The 16,019-nt window shown below is 43.5% G+C and overlaps 1 protein-coding gene across 1 annotated transcript in view; it reads left to right on the forward strand.

The window, feature by feature from the left end:
- Positions 1-16,019, forward strand: part of LOC307127360 (uncharacterized protein) — an 866,317-nt gene that overhangs the window by 582,547 nt on the left and 267,751 nt on the right. The gene's annotated exons all lie outside the window — the stretch shown is intronic.

A 16,019-nucleotide genomic window follows, 5' to 3' on the forward strand; every position in this document is an offset into this window, starting at 1 on the left:
AATAAATATAACTAATAAATATAATTTATAACTTGGTTTTATTCAGAGACAGAGAGAGAAAATGTAATAAGAAAATTTCAGAGAGAAAATGTAATAAGACAATTTCAGAGGTGTTCATTTGAACATTTAATTTTAATGTCCATAAATTCCTTTTTTTTTTTTTTGCAAGAATGGCTTACTGTAATACTGTAATATGTTCAATACAGGACTTTTTTGGATATTGCCAAACTGTAAATTAATTTGAGAGCAAGTAATAAACACAAAAAGGATTGTTTGAGTTGCATATTGTGCCTTTTCCTTTACCACTATTTGTTTAATAATTTTAATGGAACCGGAATCGTTAGGCGGAACCGGAACCAGAACCGGAACCGGAAAATTTCTCACTATTCCCAACCCTAGCCAAAAATAAGTCGACTGATTTGTGCTTTGTACTATACATTTGTTCTTGTCAAAAGTCATTGCCTACTTGTTCAGATAAATTAGTATATGTTTATGTGTATGCTCTCTGTTTATGTTGTCTTACTATGTTGTCCTTACTGTATTGTCCCTACTTTTTAGGCTAAATTAGCATACGTTTATGTGTATGCTCTCTGGTCGTCTTACTAAGTTGTCTTTATTGTCATCTTACTATGTCGTCTTTGCTGTCGTCCTTATTGTCATCTTGCTGTGTCGTCCTCACTGTCATCTTGCTATGTCGTCCTCCCTGTCATCTTGCTATGTTGTCCTCACTGTCATCTTGCTATGTCATCCTCACTGTCATCTTGCTATGTCGTCCTCACTGTCATCCTGCTATGTCGTCCTCACTGTCATCTTGCTATGTCATCCTCACTGCTGTCTTGCTATGTCGTCCTCACTGTCATCCTGCTATGTCGTCCTCACTGTCATCCTGCTATGTCGTCCTCACTGTCATCCTGCTATGTCGTCCTCACTGTCATCCTGCTATGTCGTCCTCCTTGTCATCTTGCTATGTTGTTCTCCTTGTCATCTTGCTATGTCGTCCTCACTGGCGTCTTGCTATGTCGTCCTCACTGTCATCTTGCTATGTCGTCCTCCTTGTCATCTTGCTATGTCGTCCTCACTGTTGTCTTGCTATGTCGTCCTCACTGTCATCTTGCAGTTAAATTGTATCGATTCACAGAAATTCAATTTGGCCAACTGAAAAATTTAGATGTGACCAGTCACTAGAAAATGTTTAATTGGAGAGGCCTGAAATTTTGTACAGTGTTGGTAAATTAAATATTTCCATTGGCTCAACATATTATTTCTAATTGAGCCCATGTTAACAGACTGTTGCCACAATGGATAAAATTAAATTCACAGAAATTAAATTTGGCCAATTGGAAAATTTAGATGTGATCAGTCACTAGAAAATGTTGTACAGTGTGTGTGATGGAGGAATTCCTGCCTCTGTTTTGACTTCTTTACTCATTCTCTTCATGAGTTCTCAGAGGCCAATACCATTGTTTTGGGGTGTTTGGTAAGTTTTGTCACAAACTCACAAACTTTTTTTTAGCTTTAGGTTCATCGTTGAAAATGACAGTATACACTGTGCGAATCAGGACTAAATGTATAATTTACTTCTTCAGTACGGACCAAAAGAACCAAGAGCACTGAACTACAAGTGTCAACGTGAACTACAAATGTCAACAAGTGTGGTGGAAAGGGTCCAGGAACAGATAATGGGCCAGATTTACTAAACAGAGAGTGCAATTCCAAAAAAGCGCCGGTGGGAGTGAAAAGTTCTCCAACACATTCTACCAGTTAGCATCTGGTTTAAGACAAGCTTTTTTTGAGCGGTAAATGCCGCAAACACCAGTAAATTGATGAGCGCAAACTTTAGTAAATCAACTTGCATGATGCATTTAAATACTCTCCTTCCATACATTTTACGTCTGAAAGGGAAACTCCTACAAATGCATATGCAATAAGGTCAGCCGCAAAAATAGCTGTGTCCAAACTTTTCAACGCTAATTTTTCACTGCTTGTCAGTAAATCCTGACAGTAGTTTTTAAACTCCAAAAGAGGGTTTGCGCTGGCACAAGCTGTTAATTAATCTGGCCCAATATTTCTCATTTCTTACCTTATTTCACATTGTAGCAAAATTGGCACACACTTACAGTAAGTGCTGTTCATCTGTCTGTATGCATTTTACATCTGCAGTGGCTTGTTTCCAAGTGTCAGGGCGCCATGGGCCGCTCAGCTGGTGAGAATCAATGCTGCATTACATAAACTGAAGTGTTTACTTTCTATGCCATTAGCGGTACTAAGCCGAATTTTTTTTAAATGATAACTGTTTATAAGGTTTTAAACACTCCCCAAATCCTGCATTGTTTGGACAAACTAGTAGTCCCACCACAAAGTAATATAATTTGATGAGCCAGAAGTTGACATGTTGGGCGGCTCAAACAAACAGGGTGATGATGAAAGCGCCGTAGACCCACAGTATCACACTCTTCAGGGAAATCAACCACCGAATGGCTTACTTATAGTTGTCCCTGCACATTAAGCCTGGATAGGAATGTGTTTTAACATTGAAAAAAACTCTGGAATTTTACCTTTGAGAACATGAAATCTGGGATAGTACTTTCTAAATCTTTCCTTTAAACTTAGGAATAAATGTTGATGAACACACACACATACACAAATACAAATATAAGTGTAAACAGCTCTTTGACTCTTTGGATTTTAATTTTCACAAATGTTTTTGTGTTCCATTCTGAATAATACCGGCAGTCAAGCTTTTTGTGTTGTGTTTCCGAGCCTCTGATGGGTATTTTCATTAGCATAATGAAACAGTTGAAGATATACACCAAAAAATTGCCTGCATCACAGCGAGTGGATGGTCCAAGAGTGTTTAAAGTCAATCTAGTCTCAGAGGGAATGCTGTTTCCTTTAATGCCGGCATGTTTATTCCACAGCTGGGGAGAAGAAAGTCTTTCTTAGAACTGTTGTTTTAATCGTCTGCCTCAGAACAACGGGAGTTGAATGTGTTCCCAGTATCAGCTCTGACAATAAAGGCCAAGTTATGTGTTGAAAATGGGCACTGCTCATGCTGCTGAGAATTAATTAATGTGCTTGTTCCGTTTTTTCATTGTTATGATGTTTTACTGTTTTATTTTTTCTTAATCAAACAGTGCATACGTTTTTTGAAATGTTTCATGGCATGAGTTCTGTGAAGCCTGGAGATTTCCCAATGTATCTCAAGGCGGTGTCATGTGTAATGAGAGTAACTGCAGTAATTGATATGCATTTTTATCCATGCATACAGGACATTATAGAGACAACTGGCTTATCCAAATCCAATTACAACTCAAGTAAACCACATTATTTGACCATTATGGCTAATTGACCTCATAGAGACCTGTTACTGGAATGCTGAAGAGGATGCCTGCGTTCTCTGAAATGCACTTATGAGCTTATCAAAACCAGACATGGAGGGAGAGGGGAAAATACATCGGATAGATTCAAAACAGGCTTTTCCCCTCCAGATGTATCTTCAAGTGAATATGTTATGAATCGATCTTTCTTTCTAAAGTAGTTTTGATAAAAAAATTAAGAAAAACATCAGCCCAAAAAGTTTATCCTCCAGCTTACAAATGATTTCTCATCTATTTCCACCCACTGCAACTTATACCAATGACGGAAATAAGTGCAGTTACAATAGCAAAATGTGTGGGAGAGCGTTGCTATAATGTGACTATATTGTATTGCATAGGGAGCACTTCAAAGTCAATACCAAATCAAAACTAGTTAGCACAGTATTTGTAATAGAAAGGATTTAATGACAATTTCTAGTTATGGTTACACTTAAAATAGTTACAAAATAGATGATACAAACGTATACCATTAATCGTACCCAGCATGAATAGAATGTTACCTGAGGTATAGAAAGAGAGAGAGGGAAAGAAAGAGAAGAAGAGCACTGCAAAAAATGCTTTTCTTTTTTAGTATTTTTGTCTCGTTTCTAGTCTAAATATCTAAAAATTCTTAAATCAAGATGCATTTATTAGATAAGTAAAAATTATTTTTTATTTTTTTCTTGTTTTCTGAGAAAAACTCCCCAAATGAAGTGAGTTTTTGCTCAGAAAAATAAGCTTGTTTCAAGATTAAAAAGACAAGATTTCAAACAGAAACATGCTTATTTTGCTTACCCCATGGACAGATAATTGTACTTGTTTCAAGCAAAAACTTAATTTGGGTGTTTTTTCTCAGAAAACAAGAAAAAATTTTTTGCAGTGAGAGCAAAGAAGAGAAGGCCCAAATACATCAAGAGCCAGGAAATAAAATGAAAGAGCAACAGTTACAACTTATTTTTATCTCTCCTTGACCATGTGACTGAAACCAAATGTGAGACATTCAAAACTGACCAATCAGACTAAACTTCCCCCAATGTAAAGGTGTTACACACATTTGGCCTGCAGGCCTTCAGCATCCTTTGTCTTTAGGAATTCCAAATGGCCCTTCTGATAAGAAAGATGGGGGTTGACAACAGTAAAGCAAATTTCTTTGTTCAATTTCAAATATCAAATATATTTGATTATTTTCAATTCATTCACAAAAGTGGGTCAAAAAATCCCGTTGACTTGAAGGAAGGAATGTTTAGAATCTTTAATTTCCAACTGTCATTTTCACACATGCAGGGCCTTAGAACCCTCTCTCTCTCTCTCTCTCTCTCTCTCTCTCTCTCTTTCTATAACTTCATGAATATGCCATATTTCAGCACCAGAACATCGTACAAGCATTGGGGAGGGCTCTTTTGTTCCGGGTGAGAAACCAGTCTGTAAATATTACCATGCTAGCCACAACCATATTGCAACATTAAGAAGCCATATTTCAGCTCCACAACATCATACAAAAATGTTGGTTGGCTCTCTTGCAATCATGCAGAACAATGTAGTATCTGCCCAGTGCAGAGTATTGCCACTGCTAGCACCACTCACATTTCCTTCAGGAAATGTACATTCTAGTTTAGTTTGTTCTCCTTTTTTTATTGTCTTTATTTGATCAGGTGCATGTGGGGCAGCTGGTTCAAGGATTGTCATGTCATAATAGATTAGGCCTAACTTTGTTACTCTTGTAAAACTGCTACTCAACTGAAAATGAGGTCTGGCATTAATGTGAAAAGGTTGTGATAGCTCACTAATAAGTCTGCAGTTGTGATTCCCTCATTTGTGATCATATGAAGCATTGATAATTGCTACATGTCAGTTACAGGTCATGTACCAGATTTGCACTTCTCTTTCCAGTAAGCACATGCAGCTTCAGGGCTCTCATAAAGTCTGTTAAACCTGTCTCCGGCAGTAAATAAAAGGAGAAGACTGGTCATTACTTATTGAAAACAAGGAATTGCCTGAAATCATTTCGCCATAGTGTGCGCCTACAGCCTCGGGCACTTTCAAATCCTGCCTCATTAATTTCTTATAGGGGCCCCATCAGAACGGATCTCTCATGTTGACTTGCTGGTAATGGATAGCATTCCAGTGATTGCATATTCAATAGAAGACACATGTTTTTGTTGGGGTGAAGGCTAAATTCCTCACAAAAGGTTGTGTTGTAGTTTGTATTTAAATCGAAACTAATTTCTGAGTTCGTCACACTCATAGAGCTGCTTTCATGGATGCAGCCTCCATTCATTTCACCAGACACTAATGAGAGTTCTGAGTAAAGACAGCGTGTTGCCTTTTTATACAGATCCAATGTATTCTGATGAAGACTTTTTGTGGTGAAATCACTAAACATACGAGCCACTTTAGCTTGTGGTATTTAAGTTTATACTTCTTCCTCTTGAAGTCGGCCTTAAACGAAAGTTGCAATAGTCTTTTCTTCTCTATTGTGACATGTATCAGAGTAAAACGGCTTCTTGAACAAGAAAAAAGTAAGGTGACACTTGATTGAATGGTTGGATGGTTGTGGTTTGCTATATCTATGTGGATGACAGGTTGTCCCGCCCTCGTGCCAGGAAACACGTCATCAGGGAAGAGAAGAGTTATTTTGATTAAGGATTACGAAGGCAAAATGAAAAAAATTATGATGTGCATGGATAAATTCTACAATATTCCATAAAAAGGCCTATTATGAGATTATTCTCAAAAGTACAATGTAAAAACATGTATGGACCCAATAAGTGCATTTGTATCAAATTATTAATTTAAATGTTTGAAATATTTAACAATTTGACTATTATATTGAAATGTCAGTCTACTAACACTATCACAACCAAATACATTTAGACGCTTGACCTTCCATGTACTTGGAGCAGGAGAAGAGAATCGGGACTTCCCATTAACTTCAGGCGCTCTGACAAATGCATCACGTTTCCGTCTTTGACATTTGGTCCCTGAGTCCTGTGACCTCTAGAGGATGCCTTTAGGCTTAAGGTGCAGCCAGATCTGAGCGGCTGCACTTCACAGCATCCAGGACTCATAGAGCAGATGCTCTCATATCTGAAGGGCCTCTTCGGGCATCTGAAGCCAGGCAGTTTGACTCATCCATGCTAGTCTATAATGAGATTAAACTTTTTTGACTGCTTGCAGCATGTGTCTGTCAGTATGTGATAGCTGAGACTGCTCATTTCCTGAATATTAAAGAGGTTACAGTCGGGAGTGGAGCACTGGGGGCCCGATTTGATGTGATGAAACCTGATGTGACCATTGCTCTTCTGTTGACTGATGAATCGTAGTGGCAGTGGAATGATCCCACAACACGGTGCTTGGCCTTTGGTAGAGCCATTGGCACCAGCAACGCCCCAGGTGAAGACTCCTCCATGCCATGGAGGACAAAGATGGATATCAACAGTGATGCTATCATGCTACTCTCTATGCTACTTTGAATATATATAATGATGTAAATGAAGCAGGTGTTATGAAAGCAAATAGAAAAAAAAGTCATAAAAACATTTGCCATTATGTTCATATAGGTTACTCTTATGGTGTAAACAGTAAATGTATGACTCTAGCTAAAATGTCAATTCTCTATCAAGTTTGAGTCTTTGAGCTCTTCTCGTGTGAGTGGTCCAGATTACAAGTGCAGTGCTGTACCAAGTGAGCTACTGAGAAAGTTTACTACGTCAGAACATTATGATGTAGACGTAAAAATGTCTAATCATCAAACTCATGCACTATGGTGAAAGTGTTTTGAGTTATTAACTCAAAAATCAATAATCTGTAATCATAATTTGTGTGAAAAGGAACAAAGTTGTTGGTGTTATACTGCCTCTATTGTTCGGCTAAGCTTGAAACTGGAGTGGAATGTAGGCCTATGTATGGGTACGTTTTTGCAGTTTTGCAGAATTGTAACCAGGGTATTTCTAATGAGCCTGGGTTGTAAAACTACTTCAGTCACATTTGCATTGTGTATTGAATTTTAAGCAAAATAAATTGCGTATTAAATTGAGTTGTCCTTGCAAGCTGCATGCAAAAACAATTTACAATGCGACCAATGTATTCCTATTCACGAACATTTGCCTCCTACAAGCTGGTTACTTTTAGTTAATCAAAAACATACAGCATGACCAGTCAGATTCCTGAGCTATTAACTCTTTTGAGTCGATTCATTGAATATTAGCTTGACAAATCCTTCACTGAACTGAATCGATCTGGGGTGCATTTTTGTTAGCAAACAATGGTTGAAAGTTCTGACGTTACAAACATTCAATGAGTTGGTGGTTGGAACTGCAGCTCTCTACCTGCAGAATGGTGTCTTGTTAGATAACATGGACTTAAATAGATTATGCTTGTGGCGAGGTGGACGAGCGAGAGACATGGGAGGAGCGAGCGAGATATGTGTGCGTGATCGAGAATGAACGTCACCTGCAAGGCACACCGGTCTCGAGTCCTCTCATGAGGGAGCACGGAGGCATAAAAAGACGAGCGACTTAGTGAAGGACGAGAGAGGACCAGGCCTGGATTTTAATGTGTGTTTTATTTATGTTTTGTTTATGTATGTGTGCGGTAGTCGTCCGTGAGGGGCTGCCGCTTTTACTTTCACTTTGTGTTCATTTATTTTATTAAAAGTATGTTGAACGTTCGCCGGTTCCCGCCTCCTTCTTCCCACGCGAACAAACATTACTACAATGCTCTTGCGCAAAATAAGCATGCTCGCATGTAATCTTATATTTTTCATTCCACACATATACAAATTTCATTCTACATCTTTAAGTTTGTCAAGAGAATGAAAGCGCTGTTTTTTTTTTTTAATTAGTGTGCATATACATGCTTACATGCTTCAGTATCCTGGGGGAACGGGTGATTGAGTCAAACATCTGTAAATAAAACTAAACAGTGGAGAACAAAAATAGTGGCATCCTCACATGCTATGTCCGTTATTTACAGAAATAATCTGACATTCACTTGATCTTGAACCAAATAATTAGCAGAAGTTATTAATCCACCACCTGTGAGATGTCATTAACAATATTATATTGCTGAATCAAAGTGGTTTGAATGACAAATGTGCAACAAAGTTATGATTTTGGGAAACTGTCGTGAATTTCTTTAACAATCGTACAATGGTTAAGCAGTGAATTATGTCTTTGTATCGGAAGCACACCCCAGAGCTTAATGAATCAAAATCAGTTTGAATATCAAGTTATCCTACTTTTATACCCATATTGAAGTGAGGAATAGGAATATTCAAAAATACTGCAATCACCAGGTCTTGAATGGTCTTAAAGGGATAGTTCACACCAACCCCCAACCCCCCAAAAAATTAGCCCATGATTTACTCACCCTCAAGCCATATTAGGTGTATATGACTGTAGTGAAACGTTCGTTGGTTACAAGGAGGAAGAAGGCAGGGTCAGCGGGACTGGTACTCGGGTTTTTATTCAACTTCTCTTTATACAACATAAACGTGCGCACACCGCGCTTCCAATAACTCAGGCTCAAATAATTCGTAAAGCTTTCTTCGTCCAGTCCGTCTCACGACCACGAGTTCCCAGCCAGTGTCTCTCTCCCAGTGGCCCATTCCCATCTGGCTTATATACCGTCTCTCCGCGCCAATCACTGCAATTAGACACAGGTGTTTCTCATTATGCACTTGACCTACTTACTCACCGTCACTCTCCTGACTCTCTCTCTCCGTGCAGACTTTGCTAAACCACGCCCCCTCTGCCACATACCCCCACCGTTCGACTCAGGCCGAGGCCCCATCCGGCCTGCAGCCCCCCCCCCCCCCATTTCTGGAGAGGAAGTCAGCTACAACCATCTGGGGCCCCGGCCTGTGGACCACCTTGAACTTAAAAGGCTGTAAAGCTAGATACCAACGGGTGATCCGCGCGTTGGTATCCTTCATACGGTGGAGCCACTGCAGGGGTGCGTGGTCCGAACAGAGGGTGAACTCCCTTCCCAGGAGGTAATATCTGAGGGTGAGGACGGCCCACCTAATGGCCAAACACTCCTTTTCTATGGTGCTGTACTTAGTCTCTCTCTTAGAGAGCTTACGACTAACGTACAGCACCGGCCGCTCCTCACCCCCCACCTCCTGGGACAGGACTGCGCCCAACCCCCTGTCCGACGCATCAGTCTGCAAAAAAAACGGAAGAGAAAAATCAGGAGAATGCAATAACGGTCCACCACATAAAGCAGCCTTCACCTGGGAAAAAGCCCGCTGGCACGGCTCCGTCCACTGGATGGTATCTGGTGCTTCTTTTTTAGTGAGGTCAGTCAGCGGGCTAGTAAGGTCCGAATAATTAGGTACAAACCTTCTATAATATCCTGCTAGCCCCAGGAACTGCCTCACCTCCTTTTTGGTATTGGGTCTCGGACAGGTTGCAACTGCTGCCGTCTTATCAATTTGGGGACGCACCTGTCCATGGCCCAAGTGGAAGCCCAGATACCTGACTTCCACTCGCCCAACTGCACACTTTTTCGGGTTGGCCGTCAGCCCCGCCCCTCTCAGCGATCCCAGTACCGCTCGCAAGTGCTGCATATGCCGCTGCCAGTCATTACTATAGATGACGATGTCATCTAAATACGCCGCGGCATATGCAGCATGCGGTCTCAGAATTCGGTCCATGAGACGCTGAAAGGTGGCTGGTGCTCCGGACAACCCGAAAGGAAGCGTAACAAATTGGTGTAATCCAAACGGCGTTGTGAAAGCGGTCTTTTCCTTGGATAATGGTGTCAGAGGGATCTGCCAATACCCTTTTGTTAAATCCAATGTCGAATAAAAGCGAGCCGTACCTAGTCGATCAAGCAGCTCGTCAACCCGAGGCATTGTATATGCGTCAAATTTTGACACAGCGTTCACCTTGCGGTAGTCCACACAGAAACGGATCGAGCCGTCCGTTTTAGGAACTAAAACTATTGGGCTCGCCCAATCGCTATGGGACTCTTCTATTACGCCCATGTCCAGCATTGCCTCTAATTCTCCCTGAACTATTTTCTTTTTATGCTCAGGCAAGCGATACGGCCGGCTGCGCACCACAACACCCGGCTCTGTCTCAATATGCTGATGAATGAGGTTTGTTCGACCGGGCAGGGGCGAGAACACGTCTGCAAATTCTGCTTGCAACTGGGCTACGTCAGTGAGCTGCGAGGGTGAGAGGTGATCTCCCCCTGGGGCCAGAGCAAGGGATTGCACTTTGGTACTCACTTCTGGCCCGAGATCCTCCTCTCCACTCACCACCGTCACTAGCATCACTGACTCCGCCTCTCTCCACTTTTTCAGGAGATTAAGGTGGTAAATTTGACGTGCCCCGTTCCTGTCCGTTCTAACCACCTCATAATCGAGATCCCCAACTCGTCGTGTGACCTCAAATGGTCCTTGCCACTTGGCGAGTAATTTAGAGCTAGACGTGGGCAATAATACAAGTACCTTCTCTCCCGGTGTAAATTCTCGTATCCTAGTTCCCCTGTCATATAAGCGGCACTGTCTGTCTTGGGCCTGTAGCAAATTCTCCCTCGAGAGCCGCCCCAAAGTGTGGAGTTTTGCTCTCAGGTCCAACACATACTGAATTTCGTTTTTACTTTCGGAGGGTCCCTCCTCCCAAGCCGCTCGCATGACGTCAAGCACCCCCCGTGGTTGACGCCCATACAGAAGCTCGAAGGGGGAAAACCCTGTGGAGGCTTGCGGGACCTCACGTACCGCGAATAGCAGGGGTTCTAGCCATTTGTCCCAATTTTTGGCGTCATCCTGGACGAACTTACGAATCATTGTTTTTAACGTGCGATTAAATCGTTCCACCAAGCCGTCTGTTTGTGGGTGATAGACACTGGTGCGAATCGATTTAATGCCCAATAATTCGTAAAGCTCGCGTAACGTACGTGACATAAACGCCGTGCCTTGATCAGTGAGAATCTCTTTCGGGAATCCCACTCGGGAGATTAGGCTAAACAGTGCGTCCGCCACACTCTTCGCTGAAATGGTGCGGAGCGCTACTGCCTCAGGATATCGAGTTGCATAATCCACAAGGACTAATGCAAATCGATGTCCTCGTGCAGATCGTTCTAATGGCCCGATGAGGTCCATACCAATTCTCTCGAAGGGGACCTGCATGAGAGGAAGGGGGCGCAATGGCGCTTTTGGGGCGGCCGGCGGATTTACCAACTGACATTCGCGACATGCAGCACACCATCTGCGTACATTCTCGTGAATGCCCGGCCAGAAAAATCTGGTCATTAAACGATTTAATGTGGAGGTCATTCCCAAATGCCCAGCCATCGGATTACAATGAGCCGCCTGGAAAAGCATTTCCCGGCGGTTTTTGGGTACTAACAACTGAGTTGTATCCTGCTTTGTCTGAGCGTCCTGGGTCACTCGATACAACTTATCTTTTAAAATAGCAAAATACGGATATGAGAGCGGCCGTGCAGGGTGGACAGGCTGACCGTCGATGGACTGGACCTGATCAAATGCATTTTTTAGCGATTCATCCTGGGATTGCTCCAGGGGAAAATCATCGCGCTCCGAAAGGTTTAGTCTTTCAACAGCGCTCCTTTCCCCTGCAGCCACTCCCAGAGGTCCCGGCTCAGCCTCGCCCACCTGCACCGCCGCACCCCTTCCGTGCTCTCTGTCCTCCCAGGAGACATCCGCACATAACGTTCCCAATAATAACCTAAACCCCGGCCAATTCGTCCCTAAAATTAGCGGATGCCGGAGGTGCGAACTAACCGCCACCTCCACTTTATGCTTTTGACCCCGAAACTGAATAGTGACTGTCATTAGTGGATATTTCAAAACATCCCCGTGCACGCACCTTACCGTAACCATGCGGCCACTATCCAATGCCCCCGGTTGCATCAAGCTTTGGTGGATGGAGGTCTGGTTACAACCGGAATCCACCAAAGCGTGATAAGTACCCCCCTCAATACTCACAGGTATTTGGTACAACCCAGCCTGATCGAGGGCAGCCTGCGGGGCGTCCGGGACCCGGACCAGCGTCCCCACCTCCATGACCGGGCACCTATCGATGAAGTGGCCCGGATCCCCGCAACGCCAACAGGCCGGCCCGGGCCTCCCCGCCGCTCTATGGGCAGGAAGCGGGTCAAGGGATTGACGCGGAGAGAAGGAAGGAATGGGGTTAAAAGTGTGTCCCGGATGGGTAGGCCCCACCTCCCGGGGTGGAGCGGGAACGGAATTCGGCGACTCCCTATTCCCCCCAGACCTCCATCGTGGTGGGACTCCCGGTGGTAGGCTCCGGCGAGTCCGTGGCATCGGGACCGGCCTGCGAGGGAGAGAGAGAGAGTGAGAGACAGGGGAAAGGGTAGAGAGAGAGACTGAAGGGAGGGGTCCGCCGACCCCAGGGCACGCCACCAGCTGATCCTCCGCCAGTTGGATGGCCAAGTCCAGCGACTCCGGACGGTGGCACTGCACCCACTGCGCTGTCTTCGTGGGCAGTCGGGCTATAAACTGTTCCAGCACCACCAGATCGACGACTTTGTCCATGTCGCTTCCCTCAGCCATCAACCATTTGCGGCACGCGTCCCGGAGCTGCTGTGCGAGTACAAATGGCCGGCCACTCTCCCCCAGGTCCAGCGATCGGAACCGCTGGCGATGTTGCTCAGGGTAGAGGCCGACCCGCTGGAGGATGGCCTTCTTTAAGTCTTGGTAGACCAGGAGATTCGGGACCGGCAGTTGTTGGGCCGCTATTTGCGCCTCCCCCGTTAGGAGAGGGATTAGGCGCAGCGGCCAATGATCCTCGTCCCACCCACTGGCCTCAGCCGTCTTCTCAAACAGGTCCAGGAACGCCTCTGGATCGTCCTGTGCGCCCATTTTGGTGAGAGGCAGCTGCGTGGGTGGGCCTGCTGATGGCTTTGGCTCGGCCCGAACCTCCCGGCCCATCCAGCTCCGGAACGCCTCGCGGTCCTCCTGCTGGGCGTGGACGAGGACCTGGAACCGCCGTTCCTGATCCTCTCTCATGTCCACGAGCGCCTGATGATGTTCCTGGTGGAGGCCCGCGAGTGATGTGATGATGTCCGCAAACGGCGATCCTGGCGGGCTCTGCATCCTGGCGGCGGCACTCTTCTTCCTCCCGGGTTTCGGCACCACTGTAGTGAAACGTTCGTTGGTTACAAGGAGGAAGAAGGCAGGGTCAGCGGGACTGGTACTCGGGTTTTTATTCAACTTCTCTTTATACAACATAAACGTGCGCACACCGCGCTTCCAATAACTCAGGCTCAAATAATTCGTAAAGCTTTCTTCGTCCAGTCCGTCTCACGACCACGAGTTCCCAGCCAGTGTCTCTCTCCCAGTGGCCCATTCCCATCTGGCTTATATACCGTCTCTCCGCGCCAATCACTGCAATTAGACACAGGTGTTTCTCATTATGCACTTGACCTACTTACTCACCGTCACTCTCCTGACTCTCTCTCTCCGTGCAGACTTTGCTAAACCACGCCCCCTCTGCCACAATGACTTTCTTCTTTCAGACAAATATAATCAGAGATATATTAAATAATGCCCTGGCTCTTCCAAGCTTTATAATGGCAGCCTTCAGAAGCAAAGCGATTGTTGTTATATTTCTCACAGATTTCTGCTTGTATTGAATCAGATACAGATAAAGTATCCCAGTAAAGATTACATTTAAACAAATGCATTAGTGAGAGAGCGATTGCATGTGAATTAATTCTACCTTGCAGCATCTCTCTACTAATAGTGAAGCTGTGGGTTTTAGTTACTAAGAAATATATGCTAGTACTTTTTAGTTTTAAGCTATTTTATTGATAAATCACAGAACAGTGTTGACAACATTTCTGCGCTATTGAATGATTCTTTGTGCGGTGCGTGCGATCTCCGTCTGATGTGTGAGCTATGTGTATGCGTTACAATGCAGCACGCCTTAGTTTAACTTGCGTGTACAATAAGCTGTTTAAATCGTGCATTCTCCCGATCAATTTTGAGCATCCAGATGGCATAATCAAACATGTCTTGTGAAGAGTTCTCTGAGTATGCATTTATTTGTCATTTTAATTGTTGGAAAAGGAGCGTGCGTGTCAGGGAACGGCTTATCCTGTTGCGCCCTCAGGCCAGCAACTAGTCGACGTCAAGCTTAAAACGTCATGGCATAGCATTAAAGTCTACTAGTCGATTAGTCGACTAGTCTGTGCAACCCCTACTTCTGACAGAATGCCATACTCATCGATTTACGTCGAAAGAGTAGCCCCTTGACTTGACGCACAACGTATTGACTGACGCGGAAGTGAGGATAGGGCAAAACAAACACCGGTCACGAATTAGAAGTCTAAAATTAGATTTTTTTAAGAAGGATTTCGATATTAGAGAAGAGGATCTTTGTTGCCCAGTCCTATTTGTTTGAACCGCGAGAGGCATCAAAGCTAATGCTACTCCTACATCATCGCGTCAGGGGTTACTCTTTTGCCGTAAGTCGACTTGCGTGGGCCATCTGCCGGAAGATAATTATTTTAATTTTTAAAGTTTTAAATATGGATATTTTTCTTACACAAATCATCGCTTTGGTCATTTTCATTTTTGGGTGAACTATCCCTTTAAACCAAATGCGAACCTTGTAATAATGAAACCCATTGTTCTGGTACATTTTTCTCTATAACAGGGCATTTTACCTCATAATCTCATTTTCCTAGTGGTGTTTGACTAAGTGTTATATCTAATAGTAATTTATGTAGAACACTGCCCTCTGGATACTTAATTGTATTAGTCTCCACTCAGTAATTAAGAACAAGCTCAGGCAATATTCATCTTCAGCCTGCATTTCCTGAACCGTCAGGTCTTCATGTTACAGTTATTCATTAGATGTTCTTCTGAGAAGCTGTCCTGATGTTAAAGTAATAATGATCAAACAAGCCTTTTACAGAGCACTTACTTACGATTTTACTCCCTAGGCCAATTATAAGTGTCGTACATATAGTAAATTCAGCCATTATCACCGTACCAAATTACTTAAGAGTTCTGTATCAGATATCATATATAATCACTGCATGAAAACACTGAAATCCGGCACTATCCGGGCATGGTATACTCCAGTGTAATTTGATGTTTACCGGATGTATGTGGGAAAAAGCGGATCAGAGTAACACGGAACAGTATATTTCCAGAAAAACCCGGAAACCTCACGTATGCGGACGTATACAGGAATCCGTGAAATTTCACGGACATATACAGCTGAAACACTGCTGGGTGTGCTAGGACTGAAGACTGTTAGGTGTGAAGAAGACCTTTCATATGTTAATGACTGACACTTGTGCTGGCTGTTCTCAGAAGGAGGGGGGCAGGGGAGCACTTCAGGATTGAGAATTATCTCTGGTCTACTGTAGGCTACAGCAAACAAGCTTTTTACACAGAAAAAATAATTCTTAAGGCCCTGAAACACTAAACTGAACTAGCAATGACTAAAGCCGACTGTGGGGTTGGTTCACGTTGCCTGGGTCTGAGCCAAACCATCAGAATGGTGTGTCAGGGCCTTAAAACCACTGCATGAAAAGAGTCTCTAAATCAAATATTTTTTATAAAAACAGTACAAAATAAAAACCCTGTCTGAACATATACGTTCACAAAAAAATCTGAATATGTAATGAAATAAACAAAGAAATGTAATGGAATTA

This window comes from Gobio gobio, assembly GCF_949357685.1.
Source record: "Gobio gobio genome assembly, chromosome: 6".
In the NCBI taxonomy this organism is placed as follows: domain Eukaryota; kingdom Metazoa; phylum Chordata; class Actinopteri; order Cypriniformes; family Gobionidae; genus Gobio; species Gobio gobio.